At 36.3% G+C, this 27,159-nt stretch overlaps 1 long non-coding RNA gene across 1 annotated transcript; it reads right to left on the reverse strand.

Annotated features, from left to right (window-relative positions):
* Positions 1–23,224: 23,224 nt before the first annotated feature.
* LOC126811270 (uncharacterized) lies at positions 23,225–24,326 on the reverse strand. Its single transcript, XR_007675496.2, has 3 exons — positions 24,213–24,326; positions 23,885–23,996; positions 23,225–23,265 (listed from the first exon to the last, which is right to left on the reverse strand). It is a non-coding gene; the product is annotated as an uncharacterized LOC126811270 (long non-coding RNA).
* Between the last annotated feature and the right edge of the window lie 2,833 nt (positions 24,327–27,159).

Consider the following 27,159-nt stretch of genomic DNA (forward strand, 5'->3'; position numbering starts at 1 on the left):
TCGTATACATATAGAACGAGCCATTCAACGCATTAAAACATATCATATCCTAGATGGCGAATTAAAACTCTCCATGAAGGATATCGCAGAGGAAATATTTACTGTATGTGGATATTTAGTCAATTTTCGGTCACCTATTGTGAGGTTATAATGACAAATTAATCTTACTAGATATGTAATAATCTATAATATTCTACCAAGTTATTTGTAAGCCAAGTTAAAGGTATTGCTAATATAATATATACTTTGAAGGAGCTTCCCCAGATATATTTCAGAGAATAAAACAGATTAATTCTGTGTAAAAGTCGTCTTTATTTTTAACCTAGTTCGGTGACGCGTTTTCATATTAATCAAATCAAATAATCAAAACACGTGTATGGTATGCAATTATTTTATTTTTAATGTGTTACTGAACGCCTCGTAAAGTTGTTTATCAGATCATATAATGAAATTATCTGAGTTATGGATATCCTCTGAAATCTTGGATGGCACCTTCAAAAGAAATAAATTAATATAGTCACTAGCACACGTATTACAAGAATAGATATTGCAAATTGAAGATACTGAAAATTTCATTCAAATTACTATATTCTGAGTGAAGATATTAGCCTTTGAAGGTTTAACAATATGTGAGAACTGATTGTAACCACTGTATTGGTTGTCTGAGGCTTAGCCTTGTTCTCCATTTTTAAATTAAATCATTAAATGACTGAATCATTCTAATCTACTTAAAATCGGACACATCCAATGGCATCGAGACTTGATTATGGTCTTGTCATGTTAATAAATGTCTAATTAATAGTTCATATAACATTTAAGGCCTAAAGAAATACCTGCAATGGGCAGATTTTATCTCTTACATTGTTTAATAAAGTTTGTCAAATTGTGTTTTGTAATCCATGTGCTTGAGACTATGTAATACTAGTACAGTGTATTATTAAAGACAAATCTTAAGCTGATTTAAAATTATATGTATGTTTAAGCAGATTTATAATTACATGTGTGTTAATAAAAACCTTCGCTAACACATAATTTCTCTTTATCTGGATGATAAGCTTGACATATTGTTAGAATCTGCTATAATAGTGGCATCACTTTACAGTTTCAAACCCTTTTTTACTCTCTCAGTTAACAATTCAGGCACTACATAGTCAGTAAAAATAACTTTAATGAAGGTAAAATCTCACCATTCCAATAAAAAGGTTCAAAAGGTACATTAACAACAATATAGTTCACTTTTGACCATATCAAGAGTTCTGCATTTATATGCTCAGATAAAGCCTGCTGAAGTAGTATTTGCTCAACAAAAAAAAACTCGTACATGTCCTTTCTTTAAGTAAGGATGGCCATTAATTATATTGAGATAATCTAATTTCCCATTCATCACGCAAGCATGGATATCGTCGTTACGAAAACTGTATGGACACTTAACTTCGACAAGTTTTCTGCCATGACACGAACAAGTTATTGTGCAATCCGGACTAACCTGTATATATGGGAATTGTGGATGAATTAGTAATGCCGGATGAAAACAGTCAACATCTTAATGAGTTTTTTTAAGATCATGTGCATATGCCTGAATAGCTCTATTTTCATTTTTCAAACGCCAAGCTAAAGCCGGAACTCTTGAGGAGAGTGTTCGATCATAATTATATTGCATGACATCAGTAGGGTGGCCCATGTACTCACAGAAATACAGTCCACCGCTGATAGTTCGAGACTACCACTGAAGCGTGCACATTCGCCGTGCCGAGACCAACTTTCTGACAGTAAGATACTATAAATAGCCATGGCACGTGCAATTCTCTACAAATCTATCAACTATTACAGCCGTAAAAAATTTATTGTTGACGATTTTGAATAGCAGTAAAATTAAGCTTCTTGGTTATTACAGCAGATTTAGAAATTACGTTCGTTTCATTTTTTAAATCGCTTTATCATTAACTGTACCGTTAAGAGCGGCATCTTTTGGTTTAGTACAAATAATATCTCTGAAACACTCAGGTTAGGCAAGAACATGATACTAGCAGTAGTTTCATTTTACTTTTACAAGCTTCTTAAAACGATTGTTGAGCTACCTAACGTGCTTATTTCTAAATTCAATTTCTTGTTCTAGCTTTCTGTTATGTTTCGTAAAAAAGTAGTCTTGATTATCCCGACCTGTCAATCAGACGTAGAATGGTCGATAAACTGGTTAAGCGAGACTAATTTCAAAACAAGGGCACGTAACCTATCTTTTACTCAAAAGTGTCTGGATGTTATGGACGACTCTTGGAACCAGTTTTCAGTCTATTATTTATACGTGATTAATGGCCATAGCTTATTAAGTACAACATGATCGTTTATTTAGTGACGATAATTGTGTGGAACTGATTTGAGGCTTGGCATATATATAAGTATTGTGGCGTAATTGTCGAGATATATGGAGATATTTATTTATGGTGGGTCACCCTAACATCAGTTATGATATGCTCTGGTGAAGACTTTTTTAATTTATAAAATGACATAATTTTTGTAACTTTACTACCAGTTATATATACAACCCTTCCGTTGATCAAACTATTCAATATTTTGAATGTCTTTATTTTTATAAATAATTGAATCGATAAAACTTTTCTTTGCTAATGAAAAATCAACATCATATGCCGACTTAAAAACAGCATGTGAAAATTCATAAACTGGCAATGGATGTTTCAATACATTAATCTAATTTGTAAAAGGTATATCAAAATCAACACACTGATCGGGTAAAAAAAGGAATAGCTTGAGGAATTGCACATGGCGATGTTCTAAACCAGTTGATGTCGAGAATATTTACAATTGGTGGCATAGATGATACAACATTACAATTTCTGACATCGGACATTAATTTTAAAACGCGTTGATAGTTCTATTCTTTAGATAATTCTGGTGCAACATTGTTAGAATAATTAGAGAGTCAACTGGCGTGGTTTCGAACCCCCGGTTGTACGTGACAAGGAGTAGGGTCGCCTGTCCAACCTCGTGGGTTTTCTCCGGTTTCCTCCCACTGCTAAAGACCACTGCGCGCAAGCGAATTATTGAAATATAATTAAACCATAATATGTTAGTCCCGAAATGACCTAGTTTGTGTCGAGTGGACGTTAAACCCCATTTCTCTCTCCCCCCCCCCTTTTTTTATATTAATACCTTTAGCACATTTAGGGTCAATGTGTGCACTTTTAGGTTCTAACCACTGACACAAAGTGTCTGTACAAGATTTTTCATCATCACTATTTAACTGAGTACTGCCCTCTGCAATAAAATCCGAAAGAAGAAAAAAAGGGCACCAATATCTGAGCGTGTCTGCGTTTTCCTGAAATTAAAAAAAAGTAAGCAGGGTATTTTTTTTAAAGAATTGAGTAAATCATTTTACCTCATACATACTCATTCTAGTGGGACTTTGTGGATGTTTTTTTTTAAAAAAAATTTTTATTTATGGAAATGTTTAATTTTAATTGTGAAATCAAATTTAAGCACCCAGAGCTAAAGCTAAGAGTAAGACTTATTTTTATATTGTGTTTTCTGTACTGTTTACTGCTCTGATTTGAAGTATTCTTGGTTCTTGCATAAGCAACTCTGGATAAAATCACAGTAAATTGTTTAGTCCACATACCCGACCGAACATGTGCAAAATCCACCATATGGTTGACCTGTGTGTTGATCAAGAATTATAAACAAAGATTTCACTCGTCTTGAGTAACCACTCTGTGATGGTAAACACTGTGCTTTTACAATAATAAAACTTTGATTTTCTTCTATATAATTAATTAAACACTATTGATATGATTTGCTTTAAAATGTGCGTAACTACGAGTAAGTTTATAGCTCTTTAAACTCTGAGGAGAAAACAAATCGGAACCAGTTTTAAGCAGATATTTCTTCACAGTGGCAATGTCTAAATCCGGGAATTTAGATAGATCCCTTGTCCAGATAAAAGCGAATATATAAAAGGAACTGTCAAGGTAGCAAATAATGTAAGTTCTTTAGTATCAAAACAATGACGGTGAATTATATATGGGCTGCTACCGACGACGTTATCTGAATCTGATACATAAACTTTACTGTCACAGTTATCTGTATCTATACCCAAAAAATTACAAATTAAAATGTCTAGAGAGTCTCGACCAATGTTTTTATATTCTAAATTTAAATCTTTACACAATTTTATATTTCCATAGGATAAAGCTTTTACATCTTTATAACAATTGGCAGACGACACTACATTATTATTGTTTACAGTCGATACGGCCTTGACTCAAAACCGGAACCACACCAGACGCGCGTTGCATGCTGGGTCTATGAAAACGAGTATAATGCACAAAATGAAATAAAATGGGGATTTAAGGTAGCTAAGTCTCCAACTCAGTATCATTCAAAGTCTTACACGTTGAAAACACGAATTATTTGTCAGTTCAAATCGACATTGATGTTGTGATCTTATCGGGTAAGGTAGGCTTCTGATATCCAATATTTAAGACAAAATAAACATTTTACCATTGGTACACGAATCGTGTACCATAGTGCGTTTCAGCTTCATATGTAACAAGTGACCAGAAAGAACGAGGCTAGACATATTCCATAACTCATGTTATGCGCAATAGACTGGAATAACCAGACGCTATAAATTGACATTCGGTTGAGACTAATGCCGTACATCGCTGGACATCACTGATTTGAAATTAGAGTCAAAATGGAAACATTTGAATGTAAATCAGTTTATATACAATCAGATTACATTATTATATGCGTTGCGAACCATTTGGGTCAATTTCTAAGTCCCAAATATTAGCGATTTAGCTCCTTTAACGTCTGCAACAAATCGATTAATGGGATAAGAACTTTATTTTCATATAAATAAGCGGTTGTCACGCAACATGCGCCCCATCTTCTCTTCAATGGTTATCAGAATGCCGAATATCGACAAGACTCTCCAATTCATGGAAACAATACTTCACACCCAATTTGACAAATACATCAGCAAAATACTATAACATCTATGCGTTCGTTAGTTTTTCGGAAAAGGGGGAATACGTTTTTGAACGGAAGATCGATAGGGTTGAGAAGCACAAGAGGTACGTGTTTCCCTCACGCAAATGTTCCTTTTGGATAAGAATTTTCTCTCTTGCTTTGGATTTTCTACTGCAGATCGTATTTTGAACCTGCTACCTCATCATTAACCAGGAATCAAGTATGAGGATTTCGCCGCTATCTTTGAATTGTGACGTTATCAAAAATCTAACTATGTCAACCGATGCTCAAGTGTCAATGGTTCACAACGATCTTAGATGGCGGAACCTTAGATTTTTTTCAAGAATATATATGCTTATATAGCAAAGCTTTCATGTGGGGTTGACACATATCGGGCCGTAACAAAAATCACCTGCCTAGCTTCTGGACCCAAGCTACTTTCTACTGCAGATCGTAGTCTGAACCTGATACCCCTCCATACTACTCTCGTGCTTCTTAAATATATTTAAGGATTTTGTTTCCTTGTACTGTTCTAATAAAATAAAAATGTATTCTACTTGAAACTCTACAGAAATAGATTATTTAATAAAAAATAATCTTAGGCCAAACCAAATTACGTTTTAAGGTGTCATGGTCTTGATAAAGAAAAAGAAATGAAATAGTTTTTAACGTTCCACAGTTCTGCTCCGTCTGGGCTGATGAAGACGGGCTTATGCTATAATGGAAATTGTGCCCGGACAGCGGCGCTGCGGTCTACTCTTATATCGAATTACAGCTGCAACGGGTTCTTTTAAGTGCACGCCAATGTGTACATGGGTCCTCGGTTTTTCGTCCCAACCGAACGACTATACGCTGTCTGTCCCTTTCCAGGCCTTTCGTCCTGCACCACTTACAAGGGGGGACTACGCCAAAATATCCCAATGAACTTCTTCGGCCAATGCAGGGATTGAACACGGGGCCTCCTGGTTAGCGAGCCAGCGTCATAATAGCCACGATGTTTAAACTTTAAGTTTGGAACTAAAAGCTTTTGGGAAGAGATACGAATAATTACGTTTTGTTTTTAATTTACTTTGTTTTCCTCCAAGACAAAATTGTTGTGGCCTTGTTATTTATTGGATTTTGTTAAAACGAATTAATCTCCACTACTGCTTTCATTCAACTATTTACAACCCTGGGGTGATTCGTGACGTTCAGATTTGCATGAATATCAAGAGTTTAACATTATAATATTGTAATCTTTTCTTGAATGTCTATATTTCCTGGTTTCATTTGATTTGTTTACGACTTCCAGCTAAGAGGTCAAAGTATTTATTGACAAAAAGTATTAAAAACCAGACAGGATCCGATAGACCACCTTCTTGTTGCAAAGAAATGAAATGGGCTGAAACACATAATTATGGAAGAACAATCACTAATTCATTTAAGAGACTTTTCGAAGAGTATTCTCTCAACGTTTTCAAATAAGTGAGAGAATACTCGTCGAAATGTCGCCTAAATAACCAAGCCAACAGTGAGGCTGGTGTCCCCCACCGAAATCGCAAAATAAATAGATGACAAATATTTATCTTTTTCAAAACACACCCCCCCCCCAAAAAAAAAAGAAGAAACAATCGAGCAATCAAACTGGTTATCTATACTTAGTCTATGCATAAAATATTCACGATCAAACTCAGTCGAGGTTTTGAAGTACCTGGAAGTGAAACTACACTAAATTTCATCACTCTGCATCCGTTAGAATCAAAGTTATGGTATTAATTTTATTTCAATAATTCGCTTGCGCATAGGGGTCTTTAGCAGTGGGAGGAAACCGGAGGACCCAGAGAAAACCCACGAGGTTGGACAGGCGACCCTACTCCTTGTCACGTACAACCGGGGATTCGAAACCACGCCAGTCGACTCAATGACAGACTTTATGATACAGCGCGCGCAAGCTAACCATTCAGCCATCTAAACCCCCCTGTCGTGTCGAAAGGCCGGGGACAATTAGTAATTGTTCTTTCATAATAAACCAGGAGTTAATGACAAACTAATATGGTCATCAGTTACAAAGGTTTGACCCCCCCCCCCCCAAATTTGCAGTGGGGGCGGGGGTCCATACGAGTAAAAAATCATATGGCATATAGCCATAGCAGCACCTTAAAGTACCCCTCATAGGGTCAAAAATTAGGTCATAATTTAATATACTCTCGTAGTGGTTTTAATCAAATGTGGATGTTAAAAAATTCCAAAGAATTACTTGATGGTTTGCAATCTAGATCACTTGCTTCAATCTCATCTATACAACCGTATGACTTTTCTATTTTGTACACTAAAATTCCCCATAGTACATTCAAAGCTCGGTTAAAAGACATTATTCACAGTGTCTTTTCATCTAAATCGGGAAATGTTAGATATCAATATTTAATTATTAATTACAATTCCACATATTTTCTTAGGAACCAGAGAGCTTGTTCATTTTATTCTGATTTTTTAAGTAGATCGAGGCATTTGTCATCTAAGCTTCAACTACAGAGATACTTGCGAACTAAACTTATTAAAACCTTTAAAAAGTTTTATGGCCGTCTTATTGACTTGATTGGTAAATATAGCATGCCTCTCTCGGCTATTATTCTAGATATATTTAATTGACGCGTATACTATCGCCTTGATAATGTCTGTCTACTACATCGTTAACACTGTTTATCACGTGCATTTTGCATACCGATCGTCCAATGGCCAATCACGCTATTTTACCGAGATTTCGCCTAATAGTTTGGATGCAGCTATGGCGGGTGTGGCTCCAGGCAGGGTAAGCTTACTCTTCCGGACACCTGTTACCACTGTTTGTCGTGTATTGTGTACATGGTGAACAGTCCATATGCTGATTACACTATTTTGTCTGATTACACTATTTTGCCTATACCGTTTTTTGGTTTGGATTGTTCGTACTTGGTTTTATTTTATTTACATGACTGAAACTTGATCCATTGCTGGAGTAAATATTTCACAAATCTAACTGAAATTTCCGGGACTTTTCACAAGTCGGACCTCGCCCAATATCTTCTCTCGGGGCTAATAATATTGTCATCAGTTACATGGCTGAAACAGAGATCTATACTTGGAAAAAATAATTGTCAAAAATCGAACCAAAAGTTTGGGGGCTTTCCCTAAGTCAGATCGCTTTAAAGTTTGCCAGACCACGCCCTAAGAATGAGGCTAATACTATAGTCATCAGATACATCAGCCGAAACTTAACTGCAACTAAGATCCATACATGGAAGATATAATTTTCAAAAATTTTACCAAAAGTTTGGGGTCTCTCCCCAAGTCAGATCGCCCTAAAGTCTGTCCGACCATGACTGAAACTTTATCCATTGCTGGAGTAAATATTTCACAAATCTAACTGAAATTTCCGGGACTTTTCACAAGTCGGACCTCGCCCAATATCTCGTCTCGGGGCTAATAATATTGTCATCAGTTACATGGCTGAAACAGAGATCTATACTTGGAAAAAATAATTGTCAAAAATCAAATCAAACGTTTGGGGGCTTTCCCTAAGTCAGATCGCTTTAAAGTTTGCCTGACCACGCCCTAAGAATGAGGCTAATACTATAGTCATCAGATACATAGCTGAAACTTAACTGCAACTAAGATCCATACATGGAAGATATAATTTTCCAAAATCTAACCAAAAGTTTGGGGTCTCTCCCCAAGTCAGATCGCCCTTAATTTTGTCCGACTAAACCTAAAAATGGGGCTAATAATATGGTCATCAGTCACATGGTTGAAACTTAATAGAAACAAAATCCATACTTGGAAAATATAATTTTCAAAAATCTAACCAAAAATTTGGGGGCTTTCCCCAAGTGAGATCGCCCTAGTCTGTCCGACCACGCTCTAAAATGACATTATCGTAAGCTTTATATAGAGGTGTTGGGCCGGGGCTATGTTATAAAGGTCACCTGGCTCACTAGCCTGGAGGTCGGGTGTTCGATCCCTGCATTGGCCGAGAAAGTTCATCCAGATTTTCCGGCGTGGTTCCCCCTTGCCAGTGATGCAGGATGGAGGGCCTGACAAGGACAGCTGTCTAGTCAATCGGATGGGACGAAAAACCGAGGTCCCGTGTACATATTGGCGTGCACGTAAAAGATCCCTTGACAGTTGGAATTTGATATAAGAGTAGGACGTAGTGCCGCTGTCCGGGCAAAATTTCCCTCATAGCACACTGTATGGCGTATGCCCGTCTTAATTAGCCCAGTTCGGAGCAGAACAGTAGGACGTTAAACCCCATTTCATTTCATTTCATTTTTATAAAGGTCACTCTGACTTGAGGAAAACCCCAACAATTATGGTTAAATTTTCGTAAATCACATTACCCATGCACTGATGCATATTTGTTAGGATTCAGCCATGTAACTGATGACCTCACAAAAATTCTCATTTTAAGGGCGTAGTTGGACAGACTTTAGAGCAGTTGTTCTCAACCTTTTTTTTGCCAATGGCGCCCACATGGAACACATGGCTAAATATATATGAAAATATTTGAATTTGGCAAAGTAAAAACATGGTAAGTCAGACGGCATACAACCGTACACAGAGACTAGTCATAGACAAATAGAATGACTTAAAACACAGCTATGAATACTCAATTGGGATCACGTGGTTTTTCGCATTTTCTAAGTGTGCCGTTCAAAACTTCGCGGTACACTTAGGAAAATCTCGTGCCGCGGCACACTGGGTAAGATTTTTAAAAATTATATCTTTCAAGTATGGATCTTTGTTTCTGGTAAGGTTCAGCCATATAACTGATGTCGGATAGACTTTAAAGCGATCTGGCTTAGGGAAAGCCCTCAAACCTTTGGTTAGATTTTTGAAAATTATATTTTCCAACTCCAAGTATGGATCTTTGTTTCTGTTAAGTTTCAGCCATGTAACTGATGACCATATTATTAACCCCGTGAGGAAATTTTGGTCAGATTTGCGAAATATTTACTCCAGTTATGGATACCTTTGCTTCTAGAAAGTTTCAGCTATGTAACTTATGACTTAATTTTTGACCCCAAGAGGGGCTGCTATAGCTATATGACCCAGCTAGGGGGTCACGTGACTTAGTGGGTAAGACGCTGGCTCGCTAGCCTGGAGGTCGGGTGTTCGATCCCTGCATTGACCGAGAAAGTTCATCCAGATTTTCCAGCGTGGTTCCCCCTTGTCAGGCCCTCCGTCCTGCATCACTGACAAGGGCAGCTGTCTAGTCCTTCGGGTGAGACGAAAAACCGAGGTCCCGTGTATACATTGGAACGCACGTAAAAGATCCCTTGGCAGTTGGAATTCGATATAAGAGTAGGCGATAGTGCCGCTGCCCGGGCAAAATTTCCCTCATAGCACACTGCATGGCGTATGTCCATCTTCATTACCCCAGTATAGGAGCAGAACAGTAGGACGTTAAACCCCATTTCATGACCCGGCAGTGCCCGATCTGATCAATTGATTTTTACCTCTCTGGCTGGACATCCACTACAAATTTGGAGGGTCAGACCTTTTGTAACTGATGACCATATAATTTTGTCATTAGCTCCTGGACTATAAGTATGTGTTACAGGTTATTGACCTATCCAGCTACAAAATGCCTCTAAAGGATTGAAGTAAAATCTGACTCAACACAACCAACGGGTTTAAATAAGACAAACATAAGTTTAACATTGTAATTTTAGTATTTCGAATGATTCTATTTTATATTGTTTACGACTTTCAGCTAAGAAGTCAGTTGTTATTCTTATTCACAATAACGAAACATCTTGTTCATTCACCGGGATAATGCAGATAAGCAAACGACACCCAATAATGTATTTTCTTTAAATCTACTCATTGTGATTTTGGCCCCCTTCCCAGAGACTTGGACGAGTAACGATGTTCCAAAACTCAATGTTCATACGACTGAACAGCCTGTGATTGGGTCTTTGGCAAATCTGGAGAAAATATAACGAAACTTTGATTTCTCTATACGTCATGGATGCAGATCGATCTCACCCTCAAATTCAGCAAGAAACATCGGTGTAATTATCATCACAGAAACCCTAGCCAAATAACAATTCACGCGACAAAGACCATAATTTGTCCTTGTGTTTAATTCTTTATTATTTGGTATTCCATTGAAACATTGCAAGGCCTTTATTGCTTATACTGAGGGTGGAGAATCAAACACGATGCTGTGCTTAAATTTTGGTGAGGATGGAATGAACTTCAAACTTTGGTTTTGATTATTGGTGTCATAGTCAAAATAAGATAAATCCCAACGAATCTACATTTGCACTGATTATGGAGTTTTGTTGGGTCGCCTGTATGTATGGTATTAAGTGTTTCAGCAATATTTTATTCTGTGCAAAATATAATATAACATAGTACAAAACTTATATTTAAAAACAATACACTTATACAATATATGACAGCTAGGCTAAAAAAATCTATCAAAATTATTCGAAGTCGAAAATCTTGTTAGATACGTGGACGGAGGGGAATTCTTTTTAAATATAAGATGTTTTTTCTAAGTGAAAACCACCACACCCAAAATTATTCGATAATCCTGTGCAAGGTAGTATCACATGGACAGATAATCAGTCTTAAAAGATATTATTGAAAAAGAAAATATTTTTTCCTAGTCCAATATCTTTGGAAATGTATGTAGTGAAAGGTTCCACAAAAAAGCCCGCAAATTTTGTCATGAACGCCTTATAAAAATTTACAATGATCTTCGTCATCACATCTACCTAGACCACACGCAACTGATGGAAAAGTTGGATCTTTCAGCCCTACACCGAGATGTTTCCAATATGACAACTACCCACATCCAACATGTGACGCATACTCTCTTTTCTCTGCTACATATCTTAGTAGCCTTGTGATCGTCTAGTATGTTCACTTGTGTCGTCTTTGCTTCCCCTTCACGTTGTGTATTTACTTCTTACTGTTTTCTTAGTTAAGACCTTTGTCTTTCCAGGAATAACAATGGAACAGTTCGTTTTTACATTTTATATATCATAGCCGGATACATAGATACAAGCATAGTATAGATTACGATACTAAAGTCATTCTCAAACACTAGCCAGCAAGACTCGCTGGCCGAGTCTGCTGATAGAAATTGTTACATCTTTTCCCTTCCAGAATCTGTCTGCTGTCTGACGAATTCTCACAAGTATGATAGTTTTGTAGCTTTGTGTTTTGGACCTTCAATTATCTAATTAGTCAAATATGATGTAAATAATTAGAGAGATTGGTTAATTGAGCACAATGACGTCGAAACCCACCCTTATATGGTTGGTGGAAATTTACTGGAGAAATTTCCTACGAGATACCTGTTATCAACCTAGAATTGAATATTTAGCACATTATGACTCTTTTTATGTAACAATATGCCACTCATTCGATAACTAGATTTAAGTACATATATGTGAATCTAAACTTGCAAAATATATTAATTAATACAATATAATGCCATCATTAATTTCCAGCAATATTGCTACACTTGTGTTGGAAAATTCCAATTGCATGATTTGGCTTAGTAACCAATCATTATAATTAATTACATTATATTTGACCAATTAGATAATTGAAAGCTGAAAGCCACATGTAGAAAACCACCAGAGCTTTGGCAGGTTCAACAAATAGCCGCTCAATTCTTAGAGAGGGTAGACATCAGGTCGCAGGCACCGCCTGGGTTCTTTTGACGACCATATGATTTAGGGTTTCATGAGTCTAGCAACGCTGGTTAGGCTTTTACAGGAGTTGGGGTGGAGAGAACGACAAGTTAATTTTAAGTATTGTAATGTAACCGAAGCCTTAGTCCTAGCCATAAGAGAATTACAAATATAACCATAGACGCAATACTAGACGATCACAAAGTTATGAAAAATATGTAGCAGAAGAGAGTACGCGTCACACGTTGGATGTGGGGAGTTTTTCTGTTGTACTTTCCACATCTAGCCAGCGACTTATATCGCTGAATAGTGTTACACCTGCAGATCAGCGCGATAGTCTGGTGATGTGTCCAAGGATTCCATCTATAAGTTACAAAAGATACCGAACACTGCGGCTCTAATTATAGACATCTCTTGTATCACCAATATTGAACACAGGAAAATATTGATTTCACGATCACATCATTAACCTATATACTATTATTTAATAGTTTTAAACACGTCAATAGTAGTTATTTATTTTATAGTTTTCTGCCATCTTATACTATATTTTATTTTACTTTCTAAAATACATAAGATCTATGTTATATTGTAATGCCCACTAAACACACAATATATGGCTGGTAGTTAATTTCTGAGAACACCTACATTCAACAAATTAATACTTAGCCCCGCCAAATTATTCAACCATGTTATTTTGCCATGACCACCATTTAGGTTGGCAGCGGTACATCCGGAAGTGCCGTTAGTGATGAACCACCAGCCACAACCCAAAGTACTAGCACAACCGTCATCAGTACTGTCTTCATCGTACGTGGAGAATGGTTGGCCATTTATGGACATATTTCCTAATATGGACTCGCCACAATCAAACTTGGTTGTCAGATTGTTCGTGACGTGGAAAGCGTACTTTTCAGACGCGTTACCAAGCTGAAATCCTCTGTATTTACGACTACATCTTTGACTTGCGTAGGGTTTTGGCCATAGATTGAAATGGAGCATAAAGGAATTATGGTTTTGTAAAATCTGTTTCAACTTTTCGAATCCTAACCAATATTCAAAATCAGTATCACCAAAGCCCTTGACATAATCGTCCATGGTGCGATTAAAAGACATTTTAACGCATTTGTAATTTCGATTCAGGAAAATCGTCAAGCCGTCATTTCTAAAATCACAAAGGACTTCGAATGGTTCAGTAGACATTATTGGTTTGATGTAAGACAGTTTGGTCGGCCCAGGAAATAGATTCTGGAATTTTAGTTGGCTTCCATGTGAACAGTCTGAAATATTAATAAATGTAATATATACATCTGGCTTACAATGTCCGTATTTTCATTCTGTGGTTTACTAGTTAATTTATCATTTCTCGGTTCATGAAATGTGACGTCGGGCGAGTACCTTTATGCTTGTCACCTAAAAACACAAATGTGCAATTTGATTTTAAGAGTTAGGAATCTGAATAGAGTCGAGCGAGCCAAATGTTGGTACTGTAGCAAAGATCTCGTCAATTCTTCAACTTAACATGTTACATAATGGTGTAGCTCTATAATAATAAACACATGCTTGTAAAGGCCGGCTTAGTAAATTACTAACTTATCGGTTAGTACAGACTGCGACTAGTCTTATCGACTAGTCATGTCTTATTGTTTTAATATTGAAGTTCCGCTTTATAGTCAAATATGCTTTCTTGTAGCACCGGAGACTGAACTTATATCCGTATATATGCATACCCCATACCCAACTACACAATATAAAATACAAAAAAAAGGGATGCAATGCCTGTTGAGCCTCGTTTTGTTTTTCAACAATTTGTAATGACAGACGACCGCGTGTTGTGCCTGCATTAACTCGCCAGCACATAGCAAACAAGCGTCAATGGTGTAGGCAGCGTAGAAATTGGGGTAATTGTCGATGGGCCCGTGTAATGTTCTCAGATGAGTCCAGAGTTTCTCTGGATTTCACCGATAGGCGTGCTCGCGTTTGGAGACGTGTAAATGAGCGTCATGCTAAAGTTAACGTCAGACAGCATAACAGATTCGGGCGTGGGTCTGTCATGGTGTCGGGGGGAATCACTATGACTGGCAGAACGGACTTGCATATTGTTCAAGGAAGGGTCACTGGTGTGTACTACCGTGACCACATCCTGGCACCGATAGTTCTGCCCTTTGCTCAACGTGCAGGTCGATGTCCTGACCTTAAGCCTATAAAGCATGTCTGGGATATGATTGGGAGATATGTTCGTCAACGTCAACCGACAACACTGCAGGATGAGTGGGTCAGATTGCCGCAAATCGTGATTGGTGGGTTGATTAGGAGCATGCCACGACGAATTGTTGAATGTCTGAGGATTGGTGGAGCAATTACTCATTATTAAGACAAAAATCAAAAACGTCCATTTTTACTTTTGACAGTGTATCTCTTTGTGAGTGAAATTAAAATTCAAATATTAGAGAAAAACACTAAAAATTAAAATTTTGGCTAGTACTTTCATCGTTATCAAACAAATCACAGGCCATTTTAATGCGTTACTATGCTGTTACAATAACGTTACGTCATAACAGAGGACAATGACTATATGAAAATTAAAACGAAATAACATTTATTAAACATCAAACATAATTCAAATAATCACCCCTCAGCATTCAAAATAGGGTTATATTTAGCGATAAAGGTTGCTTTCTTTTGTTTCCAAGAGATCATTATCACTAATATTGAGTTTGTACAAAGGAAAAATCTTGAATTGACCTTTACCACAAATATCCAAGTGTTCGCTCACCGGCAAAACTCTATTTCTTGCGAGTTTTATATTAGATCGATGTTGGTTAATTCGTAAATTCAACTGATTGGTAGTTTTTCCCATGTACTTGCCATTATAACCATTACATATTAATAAGTAAATTACATACTTCGATTTGCAATTCATATTTTGTTTAACATCGAATTTAACATCTTTAGAAATTTAGACAAATGTTCCTTCTAATATATCGGAACATGTCATACATCGTAGGTCCCCACACTTGGATACACGGGGTACCGAAATATCAGAATCAATCTTTGATGATGTTAATATTCTTCTAAGATTTTGAGGTTGTTTTAGACTATTTATAATTTTTGAATTATTTAGGATGTATTTTAATTTACTACTATTGTTCTTTAAAATATCCAACCGCCCCTTTACATTAGAATCGTTGTCTTTTATTTTGGGTTATCTGAGATTACCAATGTTAAGTTTAGAGGCGTTTTCTATACCAATATTTATCAGGTTTAAAGGATAATGTTGTTTTGTAAGGAATTCCCATAGCTCTTTCAGACGTTTTGATTTATCTTCTTCCGAAGATACTATTGTACATATCCGTCTTGCAAGATATTCCTTTTGGTATCCGCTGGATGACATGAACGAAAGTCTTAGTATTGATGTGTATCAGTGGTTTTATAAAATAAGTCGGTTCTTATTTCTCCAGTGGATAAGAGCCTTACTGACACATCTAGAAAGTTGAGACTGGTTGTGCTTTTTTCGATCGTGAAATTTAAACTTTTGTTCATCGAATGAAGCAGGGAATAGAGTTGAATAAGGACTTCTGGATTATTTGGCAATATTATGAAGCAATCATCCAGAAATCTTCTCCATGCTGCTTCAATGAATACTTGTGTTTCACGACCAAAATTCTGTCCAATTTCAGAATACCGCAATTCTTCCAAATAGCCAAGAGTAAGTGTTGCATATGTTGGGCCGACTTTAGTGCCCATAGCTACCCCTTTAATTTGATCAAAAAATAAAATATATTATTTGAGAGAACAATTTGAAGTGCTTCTACAACAAATGATTTTGGAAATCTTATTGGGCATTCTGTGTCCAGCTGATCTATCCAGTAATCTACAGCCTTTAATCCAAGATCTTGTTCGATATTACTGTATAAATTTGCAACATCAAAACTGACTAAAATGCTGTTAGCGTCTACAGATTCTGGTAGTTTGCACAAAAAGTTTATATCATCTCTTAAAAAGCTTTTCACGTATGTACAAAAAGGTTTTAGGATAATATCTACAAATTGTTCAATCTTTGTGTACTACTATTAGGCCCCCCTACTACGGGTCTAAACTTTAAATCAGCTGGATCTAAAATGGTTATGATAGCTTTGTTTTGTGTATACAGCTTTCTGGATAAGGGTTCTTTTGTGCACTTTGGGCAGACCATAGAAATTTGCATGTTGGGGATCATAATTTATGAGGTAACTTATTTCTTTTGGCGTTAAAAGCGCTTTGTTTGCTATCGTGCAATTAATTACCTCTGATACCTCTGAACTTTTCGTTCTATAATGTCGGTAGTAAGTTTGTAATATTCTTCATTATTAAGAAGTTCACAAATCTTATTATGATAAAATGACTTATTGATGAGAACAATAGCCCCTCCGTTATCTGCTTGTTTTATTATAATATTAGGATTTTTGCTTAAATTATTAATACTTTTCCTTTCCTTGAAAGTAATGTTTGACTTAACCTCTTTTGACCGAATATTGTGATTCTTAGTATTTCTTGTGTATTCATCCCAGTGTGGGTCCCTTAACTGAATTTGGTGTGAACGTTGATTTGTTCCACGGTCTAGACTTTCAGACTAGGTGCGATGAAGCTGTGTAGGGTCATTGTCATCGCTTACTTCTACTTCCGTAAAGTATATTGCTAACCGTAACTTACGACAAAACTTTGTAATTTCCGATTGCCTGATTTCAGAAAACCCAAAATAAAAGACAACGATTCTAATAATATAACACTTGTGACAACATTTAATCCTTCTCAAGAAAGAGGGTTGTCCATTGTAAAGGGTCGGTTAGATATTTTAAAGAGAGAGAGAGAGAGAAATGGGGTTTAACGTCCACTCGACACAAACTAGGTCATTTCGGGACTAACATATGGTTTAATTTTATTTACATGATTCGCTTGCGCGTAGGGGTCTTTAGCAGTGGGAGGAAACCGGAGGCCCCGGAGAAAACCCACGAGGTTGGACAGGCGACCCTACTCCTTGCCACGTCAACCGGGTATTCGAAACCACGCCAGTCGACTCAATGACAGACTTTATGATACAGCGCGCACGCTAACCATTCAGCCATCCAACCCCCCATATTTTAAAGAACAATAGTAGTAAATTAAAATACATCCTAAATAATTCAAAAATTATAAATAGTCTAAAACAACCTCAAAATCTTAGAAGAATATTAACATCATCAAAGTTTGATTCTGATATTTCGGTACCCCGTGTATCCAAGTGTGAGGACCTACGATGTATGACATGTTCCGATATATTAGAAGGAACATTTGTCCAAATTTCTAAAGATGTTAAATTCTATGTTAAAAAAAATATGAATTGCAAATCGAATTATGTAATTTACTTATTAATATGTAATGGTTGTAATGGCAAGTACATTGGAAAAACTACTGATCAGTTGAATTTACGAATTAACCAACATCGATCTAATATAAAACTCGCAAGAAATAGAGTTTTGCCGGTGAGCGAACATTTGGATATTTGTGGTAAAGGTCAATTCAAGATTTTTCCTTTGTACAAACTCAATATTAGTGATAATGATCTCTTGGAAACAAAAGAAAGCAACCTTTATCGCTAAATATAACCCTAAGGGGTGATTATTTGAATTATGTTTGATGTTTAATTAATGTTATTTCGTTTTAATTTTTATATTTCATATAGTCATTGTCCTCTGTTATGACGTAACGTTATTGTAACAGCATAGTAACCATTAAAATGGCCTGGCGGTTCGTTTGATAACGATGAAAGTACTAGCCAAAATTTTAATTTTTAGTGTTTTTCCTCTAATATTTGAATTTTACTTATATGTTTAACTGAGAGTTAGATCGTTTTATATATTTTATCTTATATATATATATATATATATATATATATATATATATATATATATATATATATTTATATATATAAAGGTTAAAAATGCCTAAAGAAAGTACTATTGTTTAATTGTGTACATGTTTCGCCTGAGCTTGTCAAGACATACAATAACAATGACGTTTGAAATGTTTATTATGGGTTTAAATTTGTCAATAAAATATTGTTCCTTCAATCTCATTTTCATGGAATCTGAATACGGCATCTTAAAGAAAGGGTATATTTTGAACTTGCCTTTACCGCAGATATCAAGGTGCTCACTTAAAGGGATCTTCCTTAAATTTGGTTCCCTGATATGTTGTCTATGAACCGTTACCTTGTTTTGTAACTTGTTCGTGCAACTGATGTACAGTTCGACACAGCCACTACATTTTATGACATATAATACATGAGTTACTTTACAGTTCATACTTTCACTGACAAAACATTTCAAAGTACTTTTCGTCCATTTTGGGACTATTCATAAACCATGTCATTGTATAAAGATGGAAAGGTGGACAGTATTGTATAATTATCCTGTCCTGGAAAAACAATCCTGTTATTCCTTCATGAAAATAATATTTATCCTGTCCTGTAAAAACAATCCTTTTATTCCTTCATGAAAATATTTTTTTTTTGTATAAAATATTACTATTGACTTGATATGACGTCACGCAGCCTACAAGATAACAAGACAACGTGGTCAAGTTAATACAATCTTAAAATGTCAGGGAATGAATAACATATGACGATATGGCGTCACTGAGAAAATTATTCAATCATGAGTGATTTAACGTCATTTAGCAGAAATGTGTGGTGCGATCCTCCTGCACTTAATATCGGGATGCAGTTTTCGACTGGATTCCTACCTTCTATGACGTTTTCGCAATTGTTTCCATAGTAACCAATCTGACACGAGCAGCCTTCATCTGTACAACTCTTTTTCTAAAACCAAAGACAAAAAATAAATATTTTCGATACACGAGTTAGATCTGTACAACTCTTTTCATTTTCATTACATGGCCATTACCTAAAAACATGTAATGATTACATTCCATTACCATTACCCTAGCGGGGGGTTGGTTAGCCGAATGGTTAGCACGTGCGTGCTGTATCATAAGGCCTGTCAGAGTCAACTGGCGTGGTTTCGAATCCCCGGTTGTGCGTTACCTACACCGCACCAGGCAGATTATCAATGGATTAGAAACCTAAGGGTCCTGGTTTCAATCCTTGTGTTAGCATTGTTCACACATCTTTGCATCCAGGCAACTTTGTTTTTCTTCTGTTTAAATGCACAGTAGAAAACATCCAAGATATCGAATTATGGATTTAAAATTGTATCATAAGTTAGTCCCGAAATTACCTATTTTGTGTTGCGTGTTCAATGTATCAAATAATATGGTAGAACGACGTTTAGGTCACAGATATTAACATAAAGGGTCAAAAAGGTTAACGCCATAGAGTTAATCTCATTCCACAAAACAAGGTAGGCCACTTCACTAGGAATCTAGGTATAAATACCCACTCCACTTTAGTGGTCTAAAGTGTCGCGCTTTGATCTCAAGCTGGCCGGCCACTTCTGGCTTGTTGTGGTATAGATAGATCCCCGGTGTGGGCACCTTCTCAACTTCAAGGGTTTACTTGGGGCTATAGAACCCTGCGTGTGCGCTAAGATAATAAAAAATGAAAAAAATGACAACTTGTCTGCGAGGTCACCCTCAGTGAAAGCGGACCTTAAACACCACGAACAACAATTCTAGTCCATAAAATACCCACCCCTCAAAAATGTTCTGAAGTGTCATAATAACTACTTCCATTTTACTCTAAAAGAGGGTAGGTCCACGTCACATCCCCCACTTAACTCCCAAATTCCCCAACAGATTACTGACCTAAGTTAAGGCATAGAGGTTGAATTGATTCTAACCGGTGCTAATAAGAGCTAATTCGTTAGAAGCAGAACCGCCAAAGAAGGTAGGCTAACGTAAGCAGGAACGAAGGTATGAATATCCACTTAAACCCACAGATTACTAACCTTAGCGAAGCATTTACATTGATTGGGCATATCTCTCTCAGGACAAGTCTCTCCATCCTCATACATGGTACACATCCTACCATTACATAACTTCACTTTTCTACATGACTTCTCGTCAATACAGGCTTTCAAACATTCACGTCCTGTTGGAACTATGAAAGATGCGCCGACGATCCGGCAGTTACGACATGTATTTTTCTTCACAACAGTTTCTTTAAATTGTGTGTAGCGAAACGTCGCATTGTTGCCGATACATTTTGCTACATTAATATAAGCTACACAACAAAGAAGCACCAAATCTAGTGAAGCCATAGTGTTTATCATCTAGCTATAGACAGTTGTGTGATAGTACGAATCCAATGGGACAAATCTTCTTTTTTTTCATAACAGATTTAAGTCGCCGTGAAATCGATCGATAAAAAAGTGAGAGTAGGAAGGACACAACAGAACTAAAATGGGGATTTAACGTCTCCCGTTTCTATACAAAATCGATCACAGAACATAAGACCTTTATAAAAAAAATTAGGGGAGTGGGGTATTCAAAATGCATTATGAGCAAAAATGCCCCAAAATCACGAGGAATTAGTGTACATCACGTTCTTGTGTGGATTCAGAATCAGGATGTTGTTGCCCCTGTCATCATTGGGGAAATCAAAATATCCAAGATGGCAACCACGAACCATTTCCTGGTTATGTCATGCTGAATTTTCATATCTACGGATAGGTGGACTATTGCCGTCTTTCTGTTCTCTAACACAGTATCTGTAAACAATTATTCTTTATAACAAAACAAAACCGACCTCACGTGATATCCAACATTTGCATATCCAAGTTAGTGCTCTACATAAAGTTCTATGTAGAAAACGTGAAGGACAAATGAGATGCGACATAGCTCAAATGTAAAATTTTAGTAGAGCATTTAATATTGGCAGCGATACCCTCCCATAGTCAAGCAGTGCGATAATACTGGGCTGTATAGACATGATGTTATAAATAGCCATCGCACGTGAAATTTTTTAACACATCTACTGTTAAAGCAGTAAAAAATCTATTGTTAACGATTCAGAATATCAATAATATTTCTGATTCGTTGTTACAGCAGCTTTATAAAATTGATTTTTAATTTTCTTTATTATAAACTGTACCGTTAGGAGCGGCATCTTTTGGTTCAGTAAAATTAATATCTCCGAAACTCCTTCATTAGGCAAGAATAGCATACTAGTAGTATCTTCCTTTTGTTTTTACAAGGTTCTCAAAACAATTGCTGAGTTGCCTAACGTGCGTGTTTCAAAATTAGATTTATCGATCTAGCTTTCTGTAACGTTTCGTAGAAAATAGTCTTGATTATTCCGCCCTGTCAATCAGCCACAGAACGGTCGGTAGACTGGTTAAGATGGACTAATTTCATATCAAGGGTAGATAATCTATTTTGCACTAAAAAATGCCCGGATTTAATGGCGGCGGCTTGACAACTTTTTCAGTCTAATTTTTTAATTATTTGAAAGGCCTATAACTTGTTAAATAGAACACGACCGTTTATTTAGAGACTACAAATATGAGGTGGTAACTTAACACATGTTATATATATTGTGGTATAATTGTCGAAATATTTGGAGATATTAGGAGATATTTATTTATGGTGTGGCACCCTACGCCTTGATATTTCGTTTTGTCCCCACAAATCTGTATGCCGTGAATCACCACAAGGTGGTAAATAGCTGAATAAAATCTGATTAGTGAAGATTAATTCATTGTCGCCTTTCAGCGTCTCTGATCCTCATATGATAGTCGCATGAAAGCTACAATATTGTGAACTTTGAGTCTCTAGACGGAATATCAGTTTACAAATGGTTCAGTTCCATATTGTAAAAGATTTTATGAATTGAAAATTTGTCAACATTAGCATCAAAGGCAATCTGATTAAAACACAGATCCTATTTCGTTTTGTTTTTTATAGTGTAGGCCATCGAAAGTATTAAAAAAAACGAAACGAAATATTATAGATCTGTATTTTAATAAGATTGGCACCAACTACAGACAATATAAAGTTAAAACCAAACTGTTGATATTTCAATTAATTGTTAAATATACAACTTGAGTAAAGCTCGGTTTTAATTTTCTTTTTGACATCAGACTATAGTGTAGATCAATTCACTGTGGCATTTAGGCAAAACCTGACAACTACTAAGAAAGGGAGAGCCACTGTGGCTCAGTGGGTAAGTTTGGCCAAGAAGGGCCTGGCAAGGGACAACGTATCGTGTTTCGGATGGGACGACAAACCGAGGTCCCGTTTGCACGTTAAAGATCCCATGTCAGGTGGAATTCGATATTGTTAACACTGCACCTTAGCGCCGCTATCCGGGCAAAATTTCCATCAGAGCACACTGTACGAAGTTTGTCCGTCTTCATTAGCTCAGTCGGAGCAGAACAGTAGGGCGTTAAAACCCATTACATTTCAATGCCATTACTCGAAGGACAGGAAAAGAATCGGACATTAAACTATAAAGAATAATACATCCAACCATACCACTGCCAATTAACAGACGAACGGACATTTTGCTACAAGTGTACTTTATTCAGATTAGAGAGGCTGCTTGGAAATTTACAATACAAAATGTAACATTTATAGAAATTATAATCAGAAGACGTGTGTGTGTGTCTATGGATTTTAAATCATCGTACTGAAAATATAGAGATACAAAATAAGACAAGTTGTAAATGGATGATTCCATCTTGCTTAAGTATGACAACAAGATGGCAACACTGAAAATGAGGGAGTGGGGTGGTGACTGGGCATTTACTAATTCCTTCATGTAACAAGGATACATGTCTGTTAAAGGTGAGTGGTATTCAAAGGTAAACTAAAAGTACTGATTGCCCTTGGTTGCAAGGGACGTAACTCTTAAGTGTAAAGTCTTCAATTGGTATTCAACGGAAAATGTAAGTGAGAAAAATCCACTTAAAGTTACGAAAACTTACCGATGCCCTCTCCACACACATTGTAATTGGCAGATGTATAATACTATAATATGAGAGGTAACATAAAGTTAAATGAGATAAAGTGGGATTATAATGACTTCTTCTAACAACAGTACACAATGTAGTAGCAGCCCCTCAGGACGATTTAAAAAAAAAATAATGGACAGTTTTTAATAATAGACAGTTAGGGGGTAATAGTGGAACGTTAGTGAACACGTCTTGTTAAGGTGTTTTAAAACGACTAGCTCATACAATTCACCATTATATTATAAAGACAAAGGACGACGTCATAACAATATTTTAATTTATCTTATAAATTACCTTATAGTTTATCACAGCTGGACACAGCATCTGTCACTGTTCGTACACGATACAAAATTAGATTCCCCCTTTTCACAGGTTACACGACAATTGCCGTCGAACGCATCGCAAACTGAAAAGGTTTAAGATATTTTGAGTTAAAAGGGAAGTTGGCCCAAAACATGTGAGCCTCGAAATATTTACGTTGGTGATTAGTTTAAAAGACTGCAGTTTTATATAAACTTGTTTCATATAACACAAGACACAAACTCGGTCTACGGGAATAGTGTTAACACTGTAAAAGGATTATCTATTAATTAATATAAAATTGAATGAAGTGAACGCTTACTTGGGTCGCCTTGTTCGGGTGTTGTTGATTGTGTTGTAGTAGACGTCGTTGGTGGTTTTATGGTAGACGTCGTTGGTGGTATTATGGTAGACGTCGTTAATGGTGATGTGTCAGGTGATTCTGAAATACAAGAGACGACCATTGGTAAAACAATTGATATTATCAAATGTGTATAACTTCTAATAATATGAAGAGCGAGAGAGTACCTTCCTTGTATATTTTTATTTCTAGCATTCGCTTGCGCATACGAGTCGTTAGTGGTATAGGTGTAACTGGTCAGAAATAAGACAACCCACAAGGTTAGGTTTGGGAAAAAGCAACAATGAAATTGATAAAGTAAGAAACCCCGCAAACCTGTTTTTTTTTTTACTTTTAGGTAAGTTATGTAACTCGCGTTACACATTGGCTAATCAGGACGCAGACTAGTAATTCTCTTCCCATTGACTTCAAAGTAAAATCAATAGCATTTCGTGGCGTACAATAATTTTGGGAGCTCAGGTTGTCAGAAGCAGGTGATAAAATTATTGAAGGAGGTTCACGATAATGACATTTTTATACTTCAGTGACATCATTTTCGCAGGCGATTTCCCAAATGCATGTCTCTTGATCTTCTGACCCTTCCGCCTCAAAACCATGAATATTCACCAAAACCTGTCAGAATATGTAAATTCAAACCCAAAATGTCATGGAAAGGGGGAAAGTGAATAAATAGACGGACTACAGTAGTAGTAGAGTAGAGAGGCAGGCAACCTACATAACAAAATCAAAATATTTTTAGAGTAGAGACATGCATCCACGCTAGATAGGTTAATTGGTTTTAGGGTGACAACTATGCCTAGGGTGGATGTAATAGTAAAGTCCGAGAGGTTGGTTCTTAAGCCCTTTTCTCCCAAATCTCCCAAAAATTCACATATTTAGTGGGATAGGGGTACTTACACAACCAACAGTGCTGTACCGATTATAGAAGAAAAATTCAATGCAACAGCTTCCACATGGAACAACTTGTTATATTTTTCCAAAAACACAAAGGTATAGCTGAAACATGTCCAAGCGCGGGCGCGTGGGTTGCAGAAGATCTGTCTAGACCCACAGTGAACCTTTTCCCAAACTCAAGTGAACACCTGGGAGAGGATATTTCATATAGTCGGTTGGGAATAGAATAAAGTGTTCTCAGACCCTTCCCTACATAATTAACCAGTTTTATGTTTGGGAGTTCGGTTTTAAGGACGATTGGGTGATTTAGGGAGAGAGAGAGGGGGTGGGGGAGGGGGTGGTAACGTCCACTTGACACACACTAGGTCATTTTGGGGCTCACATATGGTTCAATTTTATTTCAATAATTCGCTTGTGCGTTTGGGTTTGTAGCAGTGGGAGGAAACCGGAGGACCCACGAGGTTGGACAGGCGACCCTATTCCTTGTCATGTGCAACCAGGGCAGGGTGATTTAGGAACGTAGATTACAAAAGCTGACCGTAGATAACAACCGTTAGAAATAATTAACTAGAACTACGATGCAGTAATGACGGGTTTTACCGGTGCCAAGTTATCCTTGAACTTATGTCATTTCCGCTGTCATGTTACCCTTGAACTTATGTCACTTCCGGTACCAATGAAACCGTTAAACAGACTTCCACATTAGCATTGCACACATGTTATAAAATGGACGCAGATGGGAAATTAAAATGCGAAAACAAACCCTTAAAAGTGACCCTGGCAAAATTGGTTATTTCACAGTAACAGATGACGTTAGAAGCAATTTTCTGTTATTTATAGCACCGTATTAAATCATTAAATATCATAATTGTAAAGGAATATTGAATAACATTCATTTGAAAAAATATATTTATTTTGAAGGCTAAAAATACAGTTTTTTGTCAAAATGTTGTCATTTCCAGTAAAAATAAATTTTTGAAATTGTTTTTATGAAATCACAAATGGCATTAGGCACCAACTGGTGAATTAAATATGATACTTTTAAACACATAACAAATAGGACTCATTTGGAAAAAAAATATATGTTTTGAAGGTTAACAATACAGTTTTGGACAAAATGGCGTCACTTCCAGTGTCAATTTTAAATTCTGCTCTAATTGATATATTGCACATTTGCTTTATGCATCAGTTTTGGACAAAATGGCGTTACTTCCAGTGTCAATTTTCAATTCTGCTCTAATTTATATATTGCACATTTCCTTTATGCATCAAATGGTGTTACTTTAATGAAAATCCAATAATAATTGACTCTTTTACAGACAAAATAACGTGAAAACTGACTCCTGCAAAATTGCCCATTTCTCGGCTACTACTCATATTACAAACTAATTTCGGCATAGATTGTCTTTATATAGATACATGCTACAAGTATTTGAACATTACATAGAAATATTCTAAAATATGCAAAGCCTAAATGGGTTTAAATTGGTTAATTTTACACCAATTTTCACCTGTAAATCGAAATGGCGCAAACACAAAACCAAAATTTAAAAAAAATTCCGACCGGTCAAAAATTGTAAATTTTTGCAAAATTACGTCAATTCCGGTGCCGTCAGAAAACTTTAACAGTAACAAAGAAGTTAAGGATTTGCACCTTGAAAAATATGAACATTGTATTATACAAATCGGGCATTAAACAATTAACCCAGAACCGATAAACTGGAATTAAAAAGGCAAATGTTTTTTGAAAAATGATCCTGACAATATTGGTTATTTCTCGACATGGAAAGTTGCTACAAGCCATTTTTGACAACTTTATGACCGTATTGATCCCACCTATATGGCCATTGAAATCAAATATCGTAATTTGATACGAATAATGAATACCACTCACTTCAAAAAAATATTTGTTTTGAAGGCTAAAAATACAGTTTTGGGTAAAATGACATTACTTCCGGTGAGAATGAAAATGTTAAAATAGTTTTATGAAATCAGAAATGGCATAAGGCATCAC

The sequence above is a fragment of the Patella vulgata genome, chromosome 1, assembly GCF_932274485.2.
Source record: "Patella vulgata chromosome 1, xgPatVulg1.2, whole genome shotgun sequence".
Lineage (NCBI taxonomy): Eukaryota > Metazoa > Mollusca > Gastropoda > Patellidae > Patella > Patella vulgata.